The sequence below is a fragment of the Corapipo altera genome, unplaced genomic scaffold, assembly GCF_003945725.1.
Source record: "Corapipo altera isolate COAL_440 unplaced genomic scaffold, ASM394572v1 23b, whole genome shotgun sequence".
In the NCBI taxonomy this organism is placed as follows: Eukaryota; Metazoa; Chordata; class Aves; order Passeriformes; family Pipridae; genus Corapipo; species Corapipo altera.
The window spans coordinates 5346830-5371143 of NW_020884885.1; the positions used below are offsets into that span (position 1 = coordinate 5346830).

Below are 24314 nucleotides of genomic sequence, written 5' to 3' on the forward strand. Positions count from 1 at the left end.
AGTTAAAACAGCAGCTCAGTCTTTCTTTTAACAGCAGTCAAATGGATTGAAATTACATGGGGAAAGGGATGGGGGAACAGAATGAGGCTTTCACATTGTGAATGTGCAAATTCTGTGCTTTTTACTTATTTCTCCAGTATTTTTTACCATAGACCAATTATTAGTTCTTTTTTTGGCAATAGTAACTCCTTCTGCAGTGTAAAATCCTGTCGTTCTCTCATAGCTTAGCTGTGACAGCTAGACTGAAAAGCAATAGAACAACTTTATAAATAGAAAAACTAACTTTTAAATTAAGAGGAAATAGTAGCATAAAGGATGGGTCATTACTTAATTTACGTGGAAGGAAAGAGTGGACTCTGTTTGCATTTGTTGTTGGTTTTCTTAATTTCAAAATGATGTATTTGCATTCCTTACCTTAAAGTGTTTACTGTTGTTAGGAATAAATCCAAAGTTAGTATTTTTATGTTTGTGCTTTGTAAATTCTTTGATGTTTCACTTCAGTTAGTTCAAGTCTGGACAAAAGCATTAGTTCATAGACAAGGAGCTCTTTCAACTCAGCGGTATCTTCTTCATGTAGGTATTTTACTTGTAGAATGTGCAGTTATATTTCGGGTAAACATGAAGTCATTTGTATCCTGTTACAGTCTGTATGGGTCTGGCTGAGCTGGAGTTCATTTCCCCATATAGCCCTCACAGTGTTGTGCTTTGTGTTGGTAGCTAGAAGGGTGTTGATAACACACTGGTGTTTTGGGTACTGCTGGGTACAGCATCAGCACTGTAACATTCCTTCCTCAGTCGAGGGCAAGATCCTGGGAGGGAGCACAACCAGGCCAGCTGACCCAAACTGACCAAAGGGGTATTCCATACCATATGATGTCAGCTCAGATAGAAAACCTAAGGAAAGGAGGAGGAAGGGGGAGCATTTGTTCTTTACTATGTTTACCTGCTGAGAAACTGCTGTGCATGCTGAAGCCCTGCTTCCAGGGAAGGAGCTGAACATCGCTTGCTATTGGGAAGTAGAGAATAAACCTTGTTATTTTCCTCTTTGCTTGTGCATGTGCAAACTTTCGCTTCTGCATTGGTAAACTGCCTTATTTCAACCTATGAGTAATTTTCTATCTTGTTCTCTCTCCCCTGTCCCCCTGGGAAGGGGAGTGATAGAGCAGCTTGGTGGGCACCTGGCATCCAGACGAGGTTAACTCACCACACAGTCACATACTGTGTGGCTGGAAAAACTGGCCTCAGCCATGGTGGTTGTGAATAACCAGGAAAAGTTATGACATAATGCACTAAAATGATGTTGTGAACATCAGAAGAAGCCTTTTCTTGTTAAATGAGTTTAAATGAAATTTTGTTCCATTACCACTTTTGAGAAAAAAGTTAAGAATTGCAGTAATTGACTCCTGTTGAGGGGGCAGCAGAGTAGTTAATGAATTAAGTGCAGTGTTACTAATTTTGATTGATACTGTGTAATTATGATGTCAAAGGTATTTGAATTTGTATCAGGCTGAAATCTGCATGAGACTTCTAGTTTACCCTTGACGAGAGGAAAAATACATAAAATAGGAAGACCCAGACACTCCCCCAACCTGAGCTATCTTACAAAAGTATATGAGAAGGTAAAAAGGTTTCACTAGTTCAGCTTGCCTCTTTGTTAGTAGCACATCTCATAGAAATTCCTGAAGGTCTTAATGTCTGAAAAGCAAAAGGTAAATGTTGAATTTTGATATCAGCAACAGCAGAGCTGTCTGACAGCCTTCTGTGCTATTCTAACTTTTTTCTTTCCTAATAGCCTTAGTCTTACTGGAAGTCCTAGGTCCTGAAGGTAAAAGACAGCCTTCCAAACTACCTTGAGCTGTTTCTATTCTCACTAAGAAGAAATAAAACTTCATTTTACCTGAAAACAAAATTTATGGAGAATACCAGAGATCTGATGATTCTGGCAGTGACTCTTGAAGCAAATGTTCTTTAGCTTGATAAGCCAAGCATGAAGGAGTACACTTTATTAGGATGTAAATGCTATGTGTTATCAGTTTGCTGTGTAATATTTTAATACATTTTTGGTTCATTAGAATTACATGTTTATTACTATGTAGAGAGGTTTTATTAATGTGTCAGCAGTAGTATTTCACTGTTCACCAAGGTGAAAGTCAAGATGGTTGCAATTTCAAAGTTTAGTAGGAGTCTGTACATCTTATTTTATTATAAACAACTCTACTTTTTCTAGAATAAGGGATTTCAATTCTTACTACTTTTTATAGACCTTTATTTTTTGTACTTGTTTCTGCTTCGCCTTACTTCCCTTCTTGTTTCTGTGTTTTTCAGCGTTTCATGTTCATTATTTCAGATCCTCCTTTTTCAGGAGATTCTACTGCTGATGAGGTTTTTTTTAAAGCTCCCTTTGATACTTGATCTTTATTTGCCTTTCCGACCCAGAAGAATTTGTGCCTTAGCGAGCTTCAGGAGCAACTGTTTTGCATTTTATGAGTAATTTTAAGAACCTAGCTGTGCCATCTGAGTGTGCTGCTTTTGCTTGCAATATAGTTTTGTGCAGGTCAGCTGGCTTGGTGCTTTTAAAAATCCTATCTTACCTGTGTTTCTGATGTGTATGAGTCATTAGTGCTTAGTTGGAAAGTTGTATAAAAATGGAGTTTATGTTGTAGTAGTGTTATTTATCAGTTTCTGTCATTCAGCATCTTCAGCAGCAGCATATGTTTGGCTGGAGATGAAACTTAGGGCCCTGTGAAAGCTTTGGTTGGAGGTGGCCCCTCGCAGAAGTGCTGCTCTGTAGGCTCTTCTCTACTGTGGCAATGTTCTGTGGTTGCAGGGTTCGTTCACTCGTCTGCTGGCACAGGGCTTTGAAATTACCAGTCAGAGGAATTAGGTGCTGAAGTCCTATCTCCTTGTGACTGGTGTTAGCAAAATAGTTTGCAGGCTGGTGTCCAACACCATGGGAGCAGCACCACCTTTTTCCTGCAGTGAATCATCTCATGTTTATTGAAGTTCACTGCTGAAACTTGTCCTGGCTGTCTTCGTTCCCCTGGTAGTAATTGCGGTAATAATCAACTCACAGACATATGTCAAAAGCCTTTTGTTTTTATTGTGAAGGGAAAGACAAACCTATTAAAAATATTTCCATAGGTTTATGATAGCATTTGAACACTTAATGTAGGCTTCTTTATTTAGAAATTGTAATGTGTATAGGTGATGCCTTCCTAAAGTAAACTGAGAAGGATATTTTCCACTGATGCTGCTTCCTTCTTTCTTTTGCAAATCTGGATTTGTTAATAGGACATCCTGAAAGGCCTTCATATTTCTCTTAGGAGATGAAGGGACTGAGGGTTATGTAGGGCAGGGAGAAAAATATTTTTTTTCCTAAGTCTCTATGAGAAAGATACATCTGAACTTCTTGTGGTTATTTTTTCTGCCATTTTGAATAGATTTAGCTGAGATAGTTATTCTTGATGTTTATTTAGACAGCACTCTTTCCCCTTATATTTTTGAGAAGGCTTTGTCTACAATTTCAATACTTCCTGATGTTATTAATTATATAAGGCTTCTAAAGCTTTGAACTGCTGTTCTGCAGGTGACTTGCTGTTTTGTGAATAGCTTTTGCAGGTTGTGGCAGAGAAGTGGGAGAATGAGGAATTTCTTGGGTAGGTGGCAGATTTTGAGATCAGAGGCATGAATTTGCAAGGATTCCTCATCTTACTTGTGGTACTGCATATTGATAGCTGGAACATAGCAAACGATCCTTGAATTGTCTTTAAGTAACACATTTGGTTCTTGCAAGAGTGATGTCAGAAAATAGCTTTTTTCAGTAGGACCAAGTTCTTTCTTTCCTCCCTCCTTAAATACACCTACACTGATGTTTTTTCAGCTCTACAAGTGTGTGTTTTCTCACTCTCTGCCATGTAGGCGGCCTTCCCAATCACAATTGAGCTTCACAGGCAATCTTATAAGAAAAAAAAAAAGTCTTTACGCAGCAGGTCTATAATTTAACACCAAAGGAAATGGAGAGTTCTGGGTTAGAATTGTGGTACATCTTAGTAATGGTTGAACAGGTGAAGAACTTGACCCTAAAAAACACAAGGAAACTTTTTCTTGACCAGAAGGCCGACACCTGTGGAAATAATTTTTTTACCTGCTACCCAAATGATTTGACAAAATGTCAGTAGCAATCACAGAGTTGAAATCTTACACTTGCTTCATTGGTTTAAGTTATAGTTGAGCTTTCTATCCTAGGATTAGAATTTGATTCTAATATAAAAGACAAACTCTGTTTGTTGGTAACATGAAAGTTAAAATGCAGTTCTTCCTGGAGTGTTACCTTATTTTAAACATGAGTTTAGTTTTCTATACCTTTTCAAAACTACTTTTGCTGCACTGGATCATTATTTTTTGTGTACTGCAGCTCTTTTGATGATGCTTCTCATTTTTCCAAGGTCTTGATTTCGTGCAATATTTTGTAAATAAACCTAAACTTAACTTGCAATAAAAAAAACCCCTCAGCTGTATTTGTAATTGCTCAAAAGAAGATAGCAATAATTAATTTCTTGAACTCTGTTGATAATGCTGTCTGGCATTTCTTTAAGAATTTTGGTTGATGCTAATTTTCTTGCTACCAGATATTCAAAGTTTATTCAACTCTGTAAAGAAATACTGTTGGGAGAGTAGCAATGCATGGCTTAAAATCATTTGCTTATCAACCTATCAAATGTCAGTGACAATTATTACAAATAGCACTTGTACCACGGTTTTATGTGCAGTTTATGCTGCCATTGAAGCTGAAAGGAACCATTCTTGTCTGCTTACCCTGTCTTGTACCTTTTCTGCCTCATGTCAGCACAAGTGCTCATGTAACTGTCTGGTGAACTGGACTGGGGAAAACTAGGTTGGAGAAATGATCTAGGTCTTCTTTAGTCTACTTATTTAGAGTTGGATTATAATCTGTCTCTTTGATATGATTCACTGTACATCTTCTCTAACACGTGAGTTTGGTGGGAGTAGAGGAGGACAAAAATTCATTGGTGGTATGTGCTCTGCCTCCAGCTTGTGCCTCTGCAGAGTTCTAGGGAATGCAGCATACATCTCCATGGTTACATCTGTTTGCCCAGTCTAATTTTAGAGGCCTCCTATCATCTAGAGATGCAAGCTTTTTGTAGCAATAGGCAGAGGTCAGATGTTAACGCTAATGCTGAAACAATACAGATTATATTACAGGACCCAGTAAATAGGAAGGACTGCTTTGAAACCTTTTTTTTCTTGCTGCTCTTCAGAGTAGCAAGACTTCATAGAGGACTGCAGCTGGTGACTTAGATAAATACGTGCTCTCCCTTGTTTGACATGTGTGATAGTTTTATGTTGAGCAGTGAGGAAAAAAAGTGGGCCACAGCACTACTAGATGTCCCCTTTCTTTCAAGTGTTACCCAGTGTGTGTTTAATCTCCAAATGCCTGGCAGAATGTGTTCTGGAAGAAAATAACTTGATTCAGAGAAGCGGTGATAAAGAAAGGTTGGGATTGTTACAGTGAGAAACTTGTTGTGTAGGCTCCCTCAGATGTGTGAGTTAAGTGCAAAAAATTAATAGATTCACAGTTTTATAAGTCTTCATTATTGTTTCTGACTTCTTACAAGCCAAATTTTCAGAGTACCCTTTTGCCTTTGAAAAATATTTCACTTGTTTGTTTCCCGTTTAGATTTTGTTCATACCCATGGTCTTTCTGTTTCTAGGTTTCACTGTGTTATGATTCATCAGGAGTTGATCGTGACATCCACCTGGAACTGTTGCTAAAGCTCTATGTGCCTGCCTTCTCAAGAATTTGGGTAGGTAAGAGTGCATGTTCTGCTTTCTGTAACATCTGACCTTTTGGAGTACTACTAGTTTCCACAAAATCAGCGTTGGCTTTGTGACTGCTGGTAGTGCGTAGTGTTTCATACAGTGCTTAAGGAGTGGTGTCCAGCAGGATGGCTTCCCCTGGTAGACTGGCTGCTGCCGAGTGCCATGCTGTATTCCAGTCTGTTGCTGAATGCATCCTCTATACATGAGAGCTTATTCCAGGAAGGAGATGCAAGGGGACTAGATGGCTACTCCCTCCCTTTCTACTGTGTGTGTTGAAGTGTTCGTAACAGCAGGTTGGACTCTGTTCAGGTTGTGACAGAATGCCTGCTTTTGTCACGTTTTCTAAAACATAGTAGTTTTTGTAGGTGGTTTCTTTTGCTCTACTTGTGAAACTTATGTTTTAAGGAAGAAAGGGATGATTATTCTGAATGTGTCTGATGCTTGAAAAAGACTTTTGGTCTTTTAGTACATGACTTGTCCTTTTGCAGAGAAATGTAATATACTTTTAGGAAGTTTGTGAAAAGATAAAAAGGATGCTGCAAGTGTGAGATGCTCCAGTTCTGCCCATGCAGCCTTGTCCTCTGCCTTGTATCAAATGCAAGTCCTTTGCAGGTGTGTACCTGGTTCGAGGTGACATATGAAGAAGGTTGGAAAATTGCAGTGTGCAGTTTTGGAGGTTGAGGGAGAAGGGATAGAGAGCAGTGTTGTTGGTTTTGCAAAGATAGGCAGGGTTGAATTTGTTTTCAGATGGATCAGCTTCTTGAATGAACAGGTTGTGCAAGCAGTAGTGCTGCCTGAAGGGAGGTGACCAGAATACTTGCTAGGGACTGCAGGAAGAACAACATTAGAGATCTTAACTTAGATCAGTTTTAGTAGATTTGCAACCAGGCAGTAAAACCACAGCTCCCCCCCCCCGAACAAGTTTTAATCACATGTTTATTAACAAATATTAAAAACTATAGACGTAGGGTATGCAAAGGAAGCCCAGTTGAAGTGACAGTGTAAACACTGCTGCCAAAGACAAAACCCTCCTTTGTAACATCAGTTCATCAGTCTGTTAGATGTCTAAAGAAATAAATAGGTTTCTTATGTGAGAGAATCTACCCTGTTGCTTTAGAGGATGTTGTTGTGTCAAAAGTGTCAGTTTAAAACTGTTCTTCTGAAATACTGTCAGCAAAGCTGCATTGTGTTGGCAGAGGCTCAGCTTTTGAGGTTTGACTTACTGTAGTGACAAAACCTTTCCTTCAAAGGACATATATATTGGAAACAAATATATTTGTTCACTGACCTAACGGAGCCCTTGGAAAAGGCTATTTTAATTATTTTGTCTTTCCCTTTGAATCATCTTACCTTTTAACTTGGCACTACCTTTAGTGTTGATTTTTCACACAATCATTATTGTGGTTTTCTATGATATGCAGCACTCCAAGTTACTGACTGAGGAGAAAATAGTGTCCATTTCTCTCCCACGATGCCATACAAAAATTTGTTTTGTTTTTTTGTTGAAATTTGTGGTCCCAAGAGACTATTTAGGATCAGAGCAAACCTGAACACTGTGTAGTGGGGCACAGACAGTGAAAAAGGGCTGTCTTGAGTGATGAAGTAAAAGCAGTCTTAGCTATGAATTTAACTTACTGGTGGAAGGTAAGTGAGCAGTTTTTCCCCCTGCTGTGTTTGGATTCCACAGTTTATGATTTTTGTCTTATACTTTCCATAAAAAATGTAGAGATACTAAGGTGTAAGACATTCAGCAGCATAAACTTAGTCAATACTGACAGAATAAAACTTGTAAAATTCTACATACAACTTAAACTGCTTATTTCTTTTTGACCTGCACTTGAAATGAAGAGGAGGACTGGGGGGAGGAAAGAGAAAGGAATGGCCACTGTGTGCAAGCAGCTGATGCTGACCTTAAGTTACATTTTGTAGGATGGTGTTTAAAGCTGCTGGTTTTATCGGTATTGTTCTTTTGCTGTTGACAGGTTGAAGCCCCATGGCTTCATTTATCCCTAGTAATAAAGACTGTTTGGGTGGGGTTGAGGTGGGAAAGGTTTTGCCTTGGTGATTCTTGCTTTTCCACAAGGATGTGCTTAGGGATGTGTAGTGCTGTGCTCCCTGCAAAGGGAGGCAGAAGCTATTTGGGTACCGTTTCTCTGAGTGGCCAGGAGGAGAGATGTACAAAGTTGTGTTCCTTGCTTACATTTTGCAGGTCTTAATTTTTTTCCCCAGAGATTTTCCCAAGGTTTAGTTGGTGATTATATAAAGGTTTCTGTTATTAGGACTGTGTAGGTTTGCAGTTAAAGTTGTTTCCCTGAGGAGTCTAAATAAAGTTAGGAAAAACCTATGCAATTAGTGCTTACTGTCTTGGCCTCCTTATAAAGAAAGGGTGTTGCTTGAGGACTGCACATATATATTTCGTGTGCATGCATATGCACCTGTGACTCAAAGGAAATAGGTGTCTTGGATGCATGTATGTTCCCAAGGTGATGCATGTTTGTTCCCAGGTTAGTGATTGCCTTGTGTAATGTTTTTATACTGTGATATTGTAATGATAACTGCAGTAATTATCTTTAAATGGAAAAGAAATAGAAAGTGCTTAGTCTATTTTTACATTCTTTTATGCTTTAACAGAAAAGTATATAAACATAAAACATGTAAAGAATATAAACATGTAAAGAGTGTAAACATAAAAATGTCATGAGTTACCAGAAGTTCGCATGTGGTAGTTCAGAGATTAGTTAAAGTACTCTAGAACTGGAGAATAGCAATAAGACCATTCATCAAAACTGAATAATGTTCTTAATAGCTAACTGTGTCTATTGTAATAGGAAATGGGTGTTCATGGTAAAAGTCTCACCTTCATTTCATTGTGTATGAGACTGAAAGAATTGGATATTCAGAAAGTAAGTGTATATGAGTGAATGAAAAGAGAAAAGCCTGGATCCCGTTAATTTTTGGCTGCCCATTAGCTGGTGAGAGTTTTATGCTTTGATTGCTGTTTTCTTACTCCAGAATGACTGAAGATTTAATGATATGGATTGTAATGATCCATACTCTTTTATGTTACAACCACCTGTTGACTAGGCAGGCCCAGAATGAGGCATGCTGTGTCTGCAAACTTCCTGATTTCTGAATAGTTAGGCACACCCAAGTCAGCATTAATCTAGCTAGCCTAGATTGAAAATGATTGCAAGGATTTAACTGCATGGATTTTAGCATAGCCTGTTTGAGACTGGCTAGGACTCTGGGTGCTTAATCACTGCAATCCTATGCCCTGGAAATTGTCTGGATTTTGTAAAACTGAGTTCTGTGGCTTGCATAAATGTACAGAGCTCTTGGTAGATTAAATAGATGTATTATTCTGTGTAGGAATTTCCCCTAGCTTTACATTTAAAGTGTGGAATGTAGTGTAACTTAGAACTAGTAACTATGTACTTAAGACTATGTATGATTACAAATATACACTGATTAACAAACAAGGTGTTTTTTTTAGTTGATTCTGCTATATTAACATTTTGTGGGACTGGCTGGTGAAGAATGAGCAATCCTGGTATTTTGATCTTTGGCATTGTTCAGCTTGCACAGTGCTAAAGTACATTGTGCTGTGCTTCTTAAACTTGAATAGCAGCACATTTTTGCAGTTAAAATATTTTCATTGTTGCAGGTTAGTAATAAGATTCAGCAATTAAATAAATCTGAGACATTAAATAGAAGTCGAATCTGTGAAGCAGAAAAAAAACCAGTAAGTTCAAGGACAAAAAAAATCCACCCAACAAACAAAAACCCAAACCAACAAAAACAAACAGTCCCTCTTCCCCCAACAACCCCCTCCCCCAAAGTAAAACAAACAAAACCCAAACCAAACAAAAACCAGCAAACAACAAACCCCCAACAGAAGAGACAATAGAGTAGGAATATTTGGACCATTAGTGTTATTCCCCTACTTTGTTTTTTATCCCTAGAGAGCAAAATACTTTTTTCCTTTGTAAAATGTTTTGAGAACATATGCAACTGCTACTACTTTAACTGCACTGACCATTAAATTTCCTAAATTCATGCTTTAGAACAGATACACCAACTTGAAATACAGAATTTCTAAAGAAAGCTTCAATGAAAATATTTCTGGGTATTCAGAGATGAGCAATTCTTAAATTATTCCATCTACCTAAAAGCAAAAGATGTCCAGTCACTGGTGGTCCTTCTATAATTCTCTTTCCTTCTCTTGGTCACTCCCTTCTTATACTGCAGTATCTGTCTTGAACTGTAAAATCAAGAACTCATAGCAGTTTCTCTGTGCCAGATGAAGTAAAATAACTACTTTGACTTATTTGATATTCTTGCTTGTGTAGATATTAGCTTGCGTACCATTAGCTGTGACTGCGTGTTTCAAGTTTTCTATTGGGGACACAGATTCAAAGAAGCTAACTAGTAAATTAGAATGATGCACAGAGCTGTCACCTGTGAAGATCAGAATTCACACTTTCCACTTGAGATCAGAGAAGATCGACTTGCTTTTCAACATAATTGTATTCACTGCTTATGCATAATGCAAACCCACAACTTAACTCTGCTCCATTTGATGGAAGATAAAGATCAGTGCCTACTAGACAGTGTGATGCTAGTTTTACAGATGCCATCAGCATCAGGCATTAGTCATGTTTTTTTATGTATATAGCATAGCATGCATGTCTGTACACATCATAATGTGAATGATGCTGTATAGTTTTTGCATTATCATAGAATACCAGACTGGAAGGGACCTCAAGGATCATCTGGTCCAATCTTTCTTGGCAAAAGCACGATCTAAACAAGATGGCCCAACACCCTTTCCAAACAAATCTTTAAAGTGTATAATGTTGGGAAATCCACTACTTCCCCAAGGAGATTATTCCAATGGGTGATTGTTCTCATTGTGAAAAACTTCCCTTGCGTCCACTTGAAATCTCCCCAGGAGCAACTTGATGCCATTATCTTTTCCATGTGATTTCTTGTAAAAAGGGAGTCTCAGCCATCTTTGTGGCACTAATAGTAATGCAATTAATAAATAGTACTTCCTATTAATGGGTGTAGATTTTATAGCCTGTTGATCTATTTAGTGTTATGCCTTGTATATGCTGTTAGCCGAATTTGTTATCAGTCACTAGTTCATTCCATCAATTCCCTGTGTAAAGACTTGGTACTAATATACAGTTCTTCAGGACCTTGAAGCTCTGCTATTTATTATATTGACCTGTAGTATCACTAATATGTCACTTAGTCTTTTTCAGTTTATATTAGAAATAGCGATTTGTTAATCAAAGGAAGCTTATGATTTTCTAACTCATCAGGGTAGTCAAAAATTCAGTTTTGGCTTTATGTATGGCATTTTTATAGAAGATTAACATGTTTGAGCTGTAACCTTTTCCAAGCCTGTTCATCTCCAAAAAAAAAATGGAAAGGGAAGAAGCCAGGTTGGTCATTAAATCTCATCAAGTTACATTTTAGCATCTATATATATTAGAAAATGCACAAGAGGAAAATTTTCTCTAAACTGGCAAGTCTAGGGTGGCAGAGTCTTTTAAAGTTGAGGAATTGCTTGGATAGAATTAAATTGGAACATACTATGGTGGAATTTTTGGTTTTATTGCTGTTGGGTGTTTAGCGTATGTGTGTGTGCAAACCTTCTGAGATCATGTGAGAATGGTCCTCTTCCCTCAACCACATCAGTGTCCTGTTGTTTGTGAGGCTGAGTGTCTGGATGTGTCAGCTGGTCTAGGCTGCACCTACAGTGTGCTGGACTGGCCAGCCTATAGTGCCTCCACGCCCTATTCACATGAAATAAAGGCAGGAAAGCCACTTCCTCATCCGTGTTGGACCAACCTGTTTACTTGGTATCACACACATGGAATTGTTTGGAGGCTTCTGGTTGTATATCTGCAACACAGGAAATGCTGGAGAAGACATTTTTCCCCCTTCTTCTTTGCCTTTTTTTTTTTTTTTTTTTTTTTTTACCCAGCCTTGTCAGTATTGGTGTAGCATAGCTCTTAAAGCCCCTGATTTCTTTGTGTGGCAGTGATACCTTAGGGGAACAGCCAGTTGCTGCTGTGCTCTTTGTAAAGCGTTTGTAAAGCCTGTAGCTCAGAGGTGTAGTTAAGTGTGTATGTATATGTGGTAGTGTAGGTATGATTTTTCAGACTATGAGGAAGTTTAATATAATTTTTTTCTTTGTGCTCTTTCTTTTATTTTCTTACTCTATTCTTTTTTCCTTTATTATTTCTACTGCTTTTCAGCATTTATTTTCTTCAGCATAGCTTTCTCTTTTTACTCCTCTTTTTCTCCCTTCTAACACCTGTGTTAGAATTCTTTGCAGAGACTTGCTGAGGAGAAAGTTTGAAGTTGAGAACCAGTGCACCTTTCCTTTCTCTGAGAAGGGAGAACTGATGCTTTAACCTCTCCTCTCTGAAAACAACTTGCTATTGGGAGGAGGTTGTGTGGAAAGAGGATGAGCTGCAAAATGACTGTGGCCTGAGTGCTTTCCTGTCTGGGATTAATTAAGAATCAGAAGCTTATAGTATTTTTTAATCATTTACATGCTCAGTTGTGAGGGAGTGTTCCTCAGAAATCTTTGCTCCTTGACTATAAAAAGTCAAGGAGTCTTTTACTATAAAAAGGAAGCAACAGTAGATTTGTTCAGATTGAAAACATGAGAGAGAAGAGCAGGTAAACGCAGGTAATATTTTTGCTGTGGAATTGTGAACCAAGTGCTCTCTCTTGGGTTATTCTGCAAAGCAGTTGTCATTTCTTCAATAGTAAAGGCTATTCTGGCTATTTTAGCTTTGCTTTTATTAAAATGGCTTGGATGTAGAAAGTAATGTTGACGCTCATAACCATCTTGATAGACACTGGAAAGGTATTCAGAAGAGCTGGTTAAATATTTGGACAAGTTGGATGCATTTTCTTGTACATTAAAATGTAACTGTTGTCTTTCATATAGAAACCCAGTGTTCAAGTTATCTTACTGTATTTGGTCAAATTGAAGTTCCCTCTCTGTAATGGTGCTGCCTCTGACAGAGCACAGCAACTGATGTAGATGGAGGAAGATAGGACAGATTTATAGCTGTAAACTTTAATGTCTTCTATCTCGTGACTTTCTGAATCAGGAAATCCAGTACCTTTTGTTCTTTGCCTTTCTCTTAACCTTCCTAATTCTGCAATAGCTTTTTTTACTTGGGAAGAGCAGGATTGCGTATGGTCCTGATGGTAGAAATTTCATACGGTGATAAGATAGAGAACTAGTGGTCTTTTCAGTACAGTTCCCAATGCTGTCAATGTGTGGCTGTTAGTTCTGTGTTGTTGGGTTGGGTGTTTTGGTCGGTGGAGTTTGGTCTTTTTTGTTTGGTTTGATTTGGGTTTTTGTGGGTTGTGGGGGTTGTGGGGTTTTTTTTTGGGGGGGGGGGTTGGTGGGGGCTTTTTTGTGAGCTTTGGAGTGTAATATGATGGATACAAATGTCTTCACAGTCTTCAATAAAAAGAATGCTGCAAGGAATTGAGAAATGCCAGGTTGTATTGGTAATGGGTCTGCTTTTCATATTTGGTTATCTGTTTGGTACAGCCACCAAACAGTGGGTGCTTCAGAGCTGTGAATCATTGCAGCATGTAAAATTTTTGAGAGTTTGAGCCCCTGTTTTCATGGCTAGGGCTTAAACCTTCCTATGCTTACCCCAGATTAATAATATCTCTACTGACATATCCAAAGGCATGCCTACTGCATTTAAATTACCTATTTCTACTGTTATTCCATGTTCATCAAGTAACATGGTTCTTCATTTTTCTATGATATCTGTGCAGTAACATACCTTCAGTCCATAGGGGCCTCCAGAGAATGAACTAAATGATCTCGGTGCTCTAAGGACACTACTGGAATTGTTCATTTACAAAGCAAAGAGGATTATGGCTGACCTTCTTCTAATATTTTTATATAATCAGGATTTAAGTTGTTTTCTAATTTTGCCTATTAAATGAAAACTGAGATTTAGTCTTTCCCTTGAATGACCGAATCCTGAAGCAAATCAATGTAAAAAAACCTTTTGAGATCCTTGGAGCTTTACTGTGCATGTGGAAAATTGCAAGTGTGTATTAATACATACTTTGAAATTCTGGTATGGAAGGTCTTAACAAACATCACCTTTAGACAAAATCTGAGGGTGCTACAGAAGCTGCTTGCTCTTTTGTAACCGAAGGACTACTGTTACTGCTTTTGTTTTTTTCTGACTTTTTTTTTTTTGGCCATATTTCTATTATAACAAAAATATGACAAGTTTTCATGTCTTTTGGTAAGCTGTCAAGAACTGACTCCTTTTCCTTCCTTTTTTCAAATAAAATCAACCTTTGAGGCTGAGGTTTGGATTTGGTGCTCCAGCTGTGAACCTTATAGGGACTACTGCCTGTTCTGTCATCTCAACTGAAAATACAATTTACCTATAAAACAATTTTATTCTGTGTTACTACCTGTACAGTGATTATGCTTCAGTTCTAAATAGACTGGTGAGTCAGTTCTAAATTGACTGGTTGAAACAATACATCTTGCTTGGCATTTGGATTGTTGGTAGAGCTCAGGATCACCCTAATCATGGCTGATACAAATTAAAAAATACCCTTCTTTCATGCTTTTTATTTCAACCCAGTTGTCTAGTAAAAAAGTTTTTATGTTCTTCTTATTTAATCTGTATTTGATTGCGTTTTTACAGTTTAACTTCGTGGCTTACAGTATTAGTTTAGTTTAGCACAAATACACCACACCTGCCATTTCCATTTAGTGTTTGAAAAATAGTGTTTGTACAGTAAGTACTTCTGACAAGGAATTACAGAACTATATTGAAATGGTTTTAGTAGTAAGTAGTACAAAAAAATCAGAAACAGCTGTGTCAAAATACTTTGTGATAGAAGAGCATACGTGAGTACATAGGATTTCTTTTCAGTTTCATGATACCAAAATTTAAATAGCGGGCACAGAGATATTAATTTGTGTCTTATGTAAAATATTGTATTTGTTATTACACTGGAGGGTGGTTGTTTATAGAAATATTGTTCCTGGTTAGAGCAGCTCATAAACTCAACTCTATCTCTAATGTAAGTTTACATTAATCAAAGACGATCCTGAGTGTAAGAAAGCACTGTAAATTCCTTTTGTTAATCAGGGAAAGTATTTTGTATTATCAACTAGATTTTGTAAGTATTTAAAATCCCTTTTATTAGTCTGAGGCATTTTGCAGTCTGTGTTTTAATACGTGAATTATATTTGTAAGAGTATACAGAGATAGATCTGTCACAGGCAAGAACAGGAGAAACCTCAGAATCATTTGCCTTTATTGTAACAGTACAATCAATATAATATGTAACACATAGACCAATATTTTGTGGTATTCATATAAACCAGATGGAGCTTTCTTGTATTTGGACAGGTACAGACATAAAACCAGTAATAAATTAACCTTTACTTGTTGGAATGGGGTCTAATGTAAAATCATCTTTATTCTGACAAAATACTTTTGAGAGAGAAGCTTGACTGCACCCTATCCCCATCCCCAAAACAAAAAGCAAGTTATAGGGAGTTTTATTCATGGCACTGTTAGGCTAATCTGGCTAATCTTTTCAAGACTGAAAGCCCTTGCAGTGATGTAGGATTTATTTTCTGGACTTAAGTAGATGTTTGGACAGCTGTTTATTCTCTAATATTATGTTTTTCTTTTTCTATTTTCTATGTGTTTTGTGGTTAAGAGGAAGGATTCTTAAAAGATTTACCTGATATGTAGAAAAACTGTAGTCTAAAAATGGAAATGTTGGACCAAGAACCATGAACTTTGAATTATACTGCTGATTTTCCGAAGATTAATAATACTACTACTGTCTCTTAATCATTGGGCTCTCTGCATAAAGTTTTTTTTTACCTTTTAGAGGCATTGGAACTTCTCAAATTTCTTTGTCATACCTGGGAGTTGGTGGTTGGGAAGACTTGTTGGTCAGTAAGCTTGGCGTTGCTATAATTGAGCTTACCACTGTTTGTTCTGTCTCACAAATTCGCAAACAATAACCGAGTGGGGACAGAGTGACTGGAGAGCAGCCAGGCAGAAAGGGACCTGGGAGTTTGGATTGACAGAAGCTGAACATGAGCCAGCAGTGTGCTCAGGTGGCCAAGAAGGCCAATGGCATCCTGGCCTGTTTCAGGAACAACGTGGCCAGCAAGACCAGGGAAGTGATTCTTCCCCTGTACTCAGTGCCGGTGAGGCCACAGTTGGAGTGCTGTGTCCAGTTCTGGGCCCCTCAGTTCAGGAAGGATATTGAGGTGCTGGAGCAGAGAAAGCAACAAGGCTGGTGAAGGGACTGGAGCACAAGTTCTATGAGGAGAGGCTGAGGGAGCTGAGGTTGTTTAGCCTGGAGAAGAGGAGAATCAGGGGAGACCTCATCACCCTCTACAACTCCCTGAAAGGAGATTGTAGCCAAGTGGGGGTCAGTCTCTTCTCCCAGCCAACCATCAGCAGGACAAGAGTGCACGATCTTAAACTCTGCCAGGGGAGGTTTAGTTTGGATACTAGGAAGAAATTCTTTACAGAGAGGGTAATCAGGCATTGGAATGGGCTGCCCAGGGAGGTGGTGGATTCTCTGTCCCTGGAGGTTTTTAAGATGAGACTGGATGTGGCACTTAGTGCCATGGTCTAGTAACCACAGTGGTAGTGGATTAATGGTTGAACTTGATGATCTCAGAGGTCTTTTCCAACCCGACTGATTCTATGATTCTATGAAAATGTAGGAGACAAATACTTTTAAGAATTGTTTTCTGATGGAAAATGCGATGTTAGGAGAGAGATTGCCTTCTGTAGGACAATGGTTAAATAGTCACTGTTCCCTATCTTCCATAGCTTTTTTCTCTCTGCAGTTGTAATGGTGCTGCCCTGTTCAGGTGGATGTGAAAATTTGTGGGGGTAACTTGTTTTACATTTATTATGTTGTTTTAGGGGTTTTTCTAACTTGTTTGCCAGATTCCTTATGTTTTTTCTGTTAATGCAGATGTAAGAAGGTTTGTTTTTAAAGCTTTGCAGAATCTGTCATACATGCAGATAGGTAACTGGAATGTTTTGAGTTCTGTTTCTGAAATGGATGCTAATTCATCTGAGAAATAGCAGGTTTTTTGTACATATGCCAGTGGTTACCTTCTTCCCTCTTGCAGTATTGCAGGTGCCCTTTCTATAACTGGAGGAGTTTTGCATTCCTTCTTGTACATGTCTGTTGGACCCAGACTTCACGGTCTGGTTTCACAGATGATTTAGAATAGCCCTGGAGATGTAATCAAAGTCTTGTTCTGTCCTTCAGCAAATATTTTTACATGATATGTCAGGAGTTTTGGGTTTTCAGACTACTTTTTTATGTTGTTCTGGCTTTTAGATCTGTGAACTAGTAAATATGCAGATGTATTTTAAAAGGAAAAGGGGAATGCTGTCTGTTTCTAGCTTTATGATTGTTATAAGTGCTTGCGTTTGCCACTTGGTTTCATAATGCCAGTTCATAGAAACCGATATGTATATGTGAATAACTTACTGTTCTTAAATTTCTGGCGGAGAAAACTGTTAATGAAGGAATTGGGATGGTGCTGGTCTGAAATGTAGGCAAGAGTTACTGAAAATCTGAATTTTTTAAAAGGCTGAAAGATGATGTCATACTTCGATATGTGCTGTTGACACTTCAACTCTAATAGATGCTCAGAGTGAGTCTGATTTAGATACTTGATGGGTTTTGGTGAAGTATGAGTTGGAATATTATTGCTGTTTCATAGAACAGATGAAAAATAAAATCAAAGCTAAAATACATGCATGATCAGAGCCAAAATAAGTGTGTGTGTACACAACTATAGTTTAAAGTCTAAATTATTTTATATTAACAGGTGTAAACATGATACCAGCTGGAGTAGGAATGTAACTGCTGTCTAGAAGAAAAAAACCCCCTCACATTAAAACTTGGTTTAAAATTGTGACTGCGTAGAGGTGAATTGCCAAGTGTGAAAAGCGGTAGAATTAGAATGGATATCAGCAATACTGAAGAGTGTGTAATTTTTCTGGTAACTGCATGGATTAATTCTATTTAAGGAACTTCATGTTAATTTTACAAGAAGACCAAGAAAAGAGGAGACTGAATTTGGAAGGAATTTTTTCTGTTTGAGGAGGGGAGGTGAAGGGGAGGAGAAATTTGTTCATGTGCACTGTCACATAAAAATGAGTTTATACATAAAGACCTCTTTAATTATTTTTTTTTTCATTAACTCTAGTCACTGCTAGGAAAGTCAACTCTACGGAGAAGATGAGTGTGTTTTTTTTTTCTTCCAGTTGTTGTCAATCTGTTTTTAGTAATTTTAGAACTAGATTTTAGGATCTGTTCCTTAGAATACACAAGGATAATGTATGTGGTATTTCAAAACTAGGACAATGGTGTTGACTAGGCTTGAAATACCTTATCTTCTTGTGCTCAGTGGTCTTACCATTTTCCCAAATTGTATTTGACTTTCAGGATCAATATCAGGTTTATAACTCTTTAATCTGATCCTGTATTGCTTCTCAAGTTCCTTTCTGCTTTATTACTCTTTAGATGGTTATTTTTTTGTATATGTGGAGTTTTTATTTACTTTACTTGATCTCTTTCAGACTTACAGTATTTTGTTTTGCTCTTACCTGCATGGATTTTATCAAGTGCTGTTTAGAAGCCCTGATTTCCTAAGCTTGCCTGGAGTCAGGATTGTCTCCTTCATACTTCTTACACCAAACTGGGGAGGAGCAGAAGTTGCGATTTGCAGATTGTTCAATGAGGCCGCTGTTTGATCACCAACAAACTAAGCAAAATTTGCTACAGGTCAAGTTCTACCTGGACCTGCCTGAAATGCTTTCTGGGTTTGGGGTTTTTTTATACTGATCCACTGCTTTAGTTCTCTGAAAGCAAAATTTCTAGTAATTACCCTTATCTGCACTACTTATTTTGGATTCATGGTCTCCAGGTTATATTGAACAGTGTCAGAAACATCATTTACATAAGCTACACCTGCTGCTTCACTAAGACATTTATTCAAGAGAGAACATTATATTCATTTGTAGCTTCCTGAGTGTAATTTATCTTTCTCCTCTAACTTATAATAATTTTTACCCCTCTTCTTTTCCCCCAGCAATATATCCAGGTCTTTCTAAGCATCAGAATGACATTGTTTGTCTTGCCTTACCTACATAATTTCCCACTTCCTTATTATTGTTATAGGACATACACCCTGTTTCATATTGCTCTGGGATCCATGTCTTTTAGTGGTTTTCAAAGCAGAACAGTAATAGCTTAGAAATCATTTGGACTAGTTCTTTTATATAGTCTAGTATGCATTATTGTAAGTAGCTGCATTAAACTATGTGTTAATTTTTCTAATTCAAACATCAGTCTGTTTTTTTGAGGAGAATTTATTTTGAGTATTACTTTGCTAACTTTCTTGCTTCTTCCTTATGGAGCCCTAGAGTATTGGGGCCCCTGAATATCGAGACCAGATTCTAAAATTGGCTGGTAATTCAATGTGCCACAAGTTTAGTCATCTCTGGAGGTTTTGATGGCCTGGGTGGGATCCAGAATCAGTCAATGTGGCCTGTCCAAGCCAACATGCTATTTAAAAGCTGCCATTAAGTAACTCATTCTTAATGAACTTCAGAGCAGTGTTGGTATTTTTCAAAATTAAAAAGAAAATGCTTCTCTTTTTTTGTTTTATGTGACTGTGATTTGTAGCCTACCACCCCCAAAGAAATATTGCAGAGCTCTGCTGGACTGGTATTTCACTCAGGAAGACTTTGAGAGAATAACTAATTCTGTGTTGGTATTGCTAACCACCTACTTGCATGTACAATGTTTTTCTGCAGTTCCTGTCTGGGCAAGACTAGGCATGACTTAAAGGTCTTCTTACCTGAGTCAGAACAGTATAAAAGAGCACAGAGAAGGAGATTCTTGGCTTGCAGAGATATAAACCGCCATACAGATGAATGGCCTATATGACTGTTTTTGTTGTACTTTATCTGTCATTTGAGCAGACTTGCTGTAGCTAAGAAACATAGAATATTGCTATAGGATACATTATAAATATATGTATATATGTAATTGTAATATAGATCTTGGGACTGCTTGGCTGATAGGTCTCCCCCGGTTCCTGACTGGAACCACTTAGTAAAGGACTGTGCTTCAAAAAGTCTGTTCAAATAGCCGTAACACAGCTACATGTGCTGAAAGCTGAAGCCATGGTGATGGGAAGTGATCCAGAAATCTCTTTTTCTAAATGGTTGCCGTTTGACAAATTTCTTTTGCGAGTTACTGAACCAGTGTTGAACATCCTTTGCTGGTGTTGCCAATTACACCTCTCTAACAGAACACTAAAAATCCCAGCTCCAAAATGATACTGTTTCTCTTCCTTTGTTTAGTTCTGTCAAATAGACTATGCTGGTAAATTCAGGACATTAAAGAGCAATGGAAGATAAACAGATGCAAATTCAATCTGGTTTAGTACTTTTTCTTGTAAGTTTTCTGATAACTTCTAATTGACACATGGGCTTCTGTTTAACCTGTCATGTCTGGGAAGGCAATTTAAGTGCAAAACAAGTAGAAAATAATTTCAAATGACTGGAGGACTGAAAATGTAGTTCTGCAAGCAGGGTTTTCATTAGTTTGCCTTTTTTAATTGGAAAGAAAATGTAAGGATATTTACTAAAAATAATAATTGCACGACCTAAACCAACAGAATTGTTACTGATTCTAAGAAAAAAATTGCACTTTTCAGTGAGTTTTTTCTTTTCTATTTGTTTTTTCCTCATTGTTAGTGGAATTAATCTCACTTATAAACAGCTGTTGAAATAATAAAATGTGTTACTCAAATTGTAGTTGTTCCATTTTCTTCAAAGTCCTTAGCAAATTTAAAAAGAAAAACCAAACACCAAAGCCACCAGAGGATAAAGGAGACAGCTTACATGACAGAAGTTTCAAATGGAAGAAAATATTAAATAGAATGTCTTGAGCTTGGCCTACACAGTAATTCACTGAATACTTCTGAACTGGTGCCCCCTTTGGAAGGGGTGGTTCTGGCTTGCCCCTGTCTGCTGATCTGATGGTTGTTTCAGGGTCTTTCACCCAGGAATAGTGGGAGAGTATGGGGGGGTAAGTCTGAACTGCATTGCACAGCACGTGCACTTGGTATTGCCTTGTTAAAGACAGAGGTCATCTCTTAGATGTCTTGCTTAGTTCAACTCATCAAGTATTTCATGGTGGGTTGGATTATGGTGCAGGTTCTGGTGCATTTGGAAAAAAAATGTCCTATACAGCTGTACAGTTTCGTTCTTGAAACTGTTACGTTGGGATTTGATTGAGATGTTTTACTACTTAAAAATTGTCCTTTTCTGAGTGACTCTGCCTGGTGAATGGGGTAACATATCTTGAGTTGGCTGCCTACAGCCACATGCCCTCTCCTGCCCTGCTGAATTGAAGGCAGAGTTGTTCATCAGTCAGTCCTAAATTTTCTGAGGTTTATAGCCTAGTGTTGCAAGGCAAGTCTGCATAGGTTGGTCTTAATTGCTGTTCTGAAAATGGTAATCTCAAAATCTTATGAGTCAGAACTCTGATTTGCAGTGCAGGAAGAATACCCAGTATTTTGTTTAGCTTACTCCACAGTTTAGATGAGTAGCTCTAGCAGTCCCATCACTTGGAACTGAGAAGAGGGGCTGTTGTACTGAGAGAGCTGTCCCAGTTCAAGTCCTCTTTTGTCTAAGACTTTTAACTTGCACAGATTTCACCCACTCGTATTAGGTTCACTGTTCTGGCAACTAAGTTTGCTGAAGGACCCTCATTTTGCCTCACTCACAGTTTGCAATGCTGGCCAGACTTTGTAGGGTCAGATGGGGCACCTGTGCTTATTCCAGTGTCTGAGCGTGTCTTCTCGCATTGTCTTCATGTGCAACATCAACCTCCATGAGCTGTGGCTCTCCAAAATGGGAGCACAGGGACAATCTGTTCAGTACTAGCAGTGCTGTCTGTGTTGGCATCCACTGCAGAGCAGAGGGAGGAAGCAGTTATGATTCAAACACCAAGGCTGAAGAACAGAAAGGAGGGAGAAGATGCTAGGCTGGGAGACACAGCACAGACTCTTGGAAGGAAGGAAGAAAGACTGTAAGAGCCAGAGACTGTTTAAAAGAAAAAAGGGACTAAGGAGGGAACAGGACAAGGAGAGATGAGAGGAGTTGATTTAGAAGCAGCAAGCAGCAATGAGTAACAAAAGAGGTTCTGAGGATAGGAAAAATGTGAATAATTACTTTTTTGGTTTAAAAAAGTTGTGGATGGTTTGGACGATTTTCCTGTAAAAGTACTGTTGTTTGATACTGCTGAGATTTTGTGGCAGGTGCTCTCAGTGGAAGGTTCTTTTTTCCAGGAATATTGTTCTCCAACTGATTGGCTATCTAGGTCTTGAATTAATTAACTCTGAACTAGAGTATTTTATTTGTATATTTTGTTTAAGTTTGTTTTACTGGCTGCTGCGTCTTTTAAGAGAGATAGATTACCTGTGTCCTTGTTCAAATGCCTGTGGTATTTCCAAGAGGAACTGTCTTTCTGTAAATGGAGGTCTTTTCTGTGAACATAAAATTCATAACATGAATTAGTTGAATGTGTTAATAGGAATGTGGGTGTCTAAAATGGTAGAAAAAACCCTGGATTTTTTTGTACATAATATAATAATTGACAATAATGATCCATGCTCAGGGAAAGCTTTTTTTTTTTTTTTTGCTTTGGTCATTTGAAATGAATAGTATACTTCTATTATAAGCTTAGACAGTGATAATAAAAGCAATGCTTGTATCTGTCAACATTTGTGAAAAACAAGTCTCTGTAGATTTCTGAATGTTTTTTTTAATGATGAGAACAGTAAATCTGTCCTGTGTAGTGTCTGGGTGAGCTGTCTTATATCAAAACATTATTAATTGATTTTTATATTTTACAGCTGTGTTTTGGGAATAGATACTGGAATAAAAGCCAAACGCTCCACTCTGGATTGTAAGAACCATGCCAGAGAAGAGTTAAGGGATTGATGTAGTTTTCTGGTTTTTTTGAGGAGGAGATAAAAGGAGGCACTTGAGCTGCCTGCTTAACTTGGTTTGCCAACAGTCTCAGAACTAGTTAGATCATCACAGGTGTATAGTATCCATTTCTGTGCAAATATCTAGGTTTATGAAGATAGGCACCCAGTGAGGTCTTTATTTTCACTTAAATCCACTTAATAAATTCACTTAAGTTGAATTGTGGGAGTAGGGGTTCACTGGAATTGCTCAAGAACTGCGAATTCGCTTCTTCAGACATGAATATTATGAAGGCCAATCATTAAAACTTCTCTTCTGGAAGTACTGAGTTTTACATTCTATACCTTAATCAGTTCTTTAAACATTGTACTTTGTCTTAACTTTATTCTAAAACACTAGTGAGATAGTGTTTGTAGCACATGATACATTATAGATAAAGGACTACACGTGCTTGTAATGAGGCTTGCTTCAGCTCGAATAAGAAAAATAATGAGAGTTTTCTCCCTGATTTAGAAGCACACATTTTCAGGAAAATAAACAGCTTCACAAATAGCTATGCAATAGGAATTTGTGGAGTAAGTTGACCCTTACATGTATTTTTCCCTCATTAGGAGACATTCCTTTGAGGGTTGTAATGCAGGCTAATTGCAATTTAATTGAGCCATGACTTTTCTATATGCATGTGTTACAGTTCTTTTTTTCTCTAACTTGGAAGGCATACACACATTCTTAAAATCTTTAGGATATAGTAAAGATTGGTTTGGAAGCTGAGTGTGTTTGTAACGTGAGGAGATGACTGAAGGCCAGAAATGAAGAAGGTGGGAATGGAGGAGATGGGAAGTTTCTGTCTCCCTGTTCCTAGCAGCAACCAGCTGCCAACTGGGCTGAAACTGTAATGTTAAACTGCAGTCCTGGACTCAGTGTGGGCCCCAGTGCAAGTTCTGTGGGCCTCAGAGATGTCAATATCTGTTTTGTTCCTAACACAGATTGGATAGATCAATGGGAGGCATTTAAACAGCTTGAGAGCAGAGACGCATACAATCAACATTGTTTTGCAGTGCAGAAACATATGAAAGTCTAGGAAAACAAAGCTATGTATTCTCCCACTGTAAAATAATATTCAGAAATCCTGTGGTGCAACACATTTTAGGAGACTGTTGAGATGAAATATTGAATTCTCTGGACTTGTGGTTACGAAAAGTGAAGGTAGCATCTAGTGCCATAATTACTTCTTTTTGCATGTGTGTGTTGTGATGTAGTATCTCCTGTTTTCCCAACTACTATACGCTCGTGGAAGTGTCTTCCTGCTAGGACCCCTCTGTGGTCTCTTGAAAATAATACAGTGTTTATCTGATAAAATAGCAATTCCTTTGTGAT

The 24314-nt window shown here is 37.9% G+C and overlaps 1 protein-coding gene across 7 annotated transcripts in view; it reads left to right on the plus strand.

Moving 5' to 3' along the window:
* SIPA1L1 (signal induced proliferation associated 1 like 1) overlaps positions 1-24314 on the plus strand; it is a 211768-nt gene that overhangs the window by 65600 nt on the left and 121854 nt on the right. For 4 of the 7 annotated variants that reach the window (XM_027641935.1, XM_027641941.1, XM_027641936.1 and 1 more), the window contains one exon: positions 5733-5829. The exons of 2 other annotated variants lie outside the window; for them this stretch is intronic. The gene's annotated coding sequence lies outside the window, so the exon portion shown is untranslated. The remainder of the gene's footprint in view (positions 1-5732; positions 5830-24314) is intronic. One more of the 7 variants, XM_027641938.1, reaches the window with a different exon arrangement.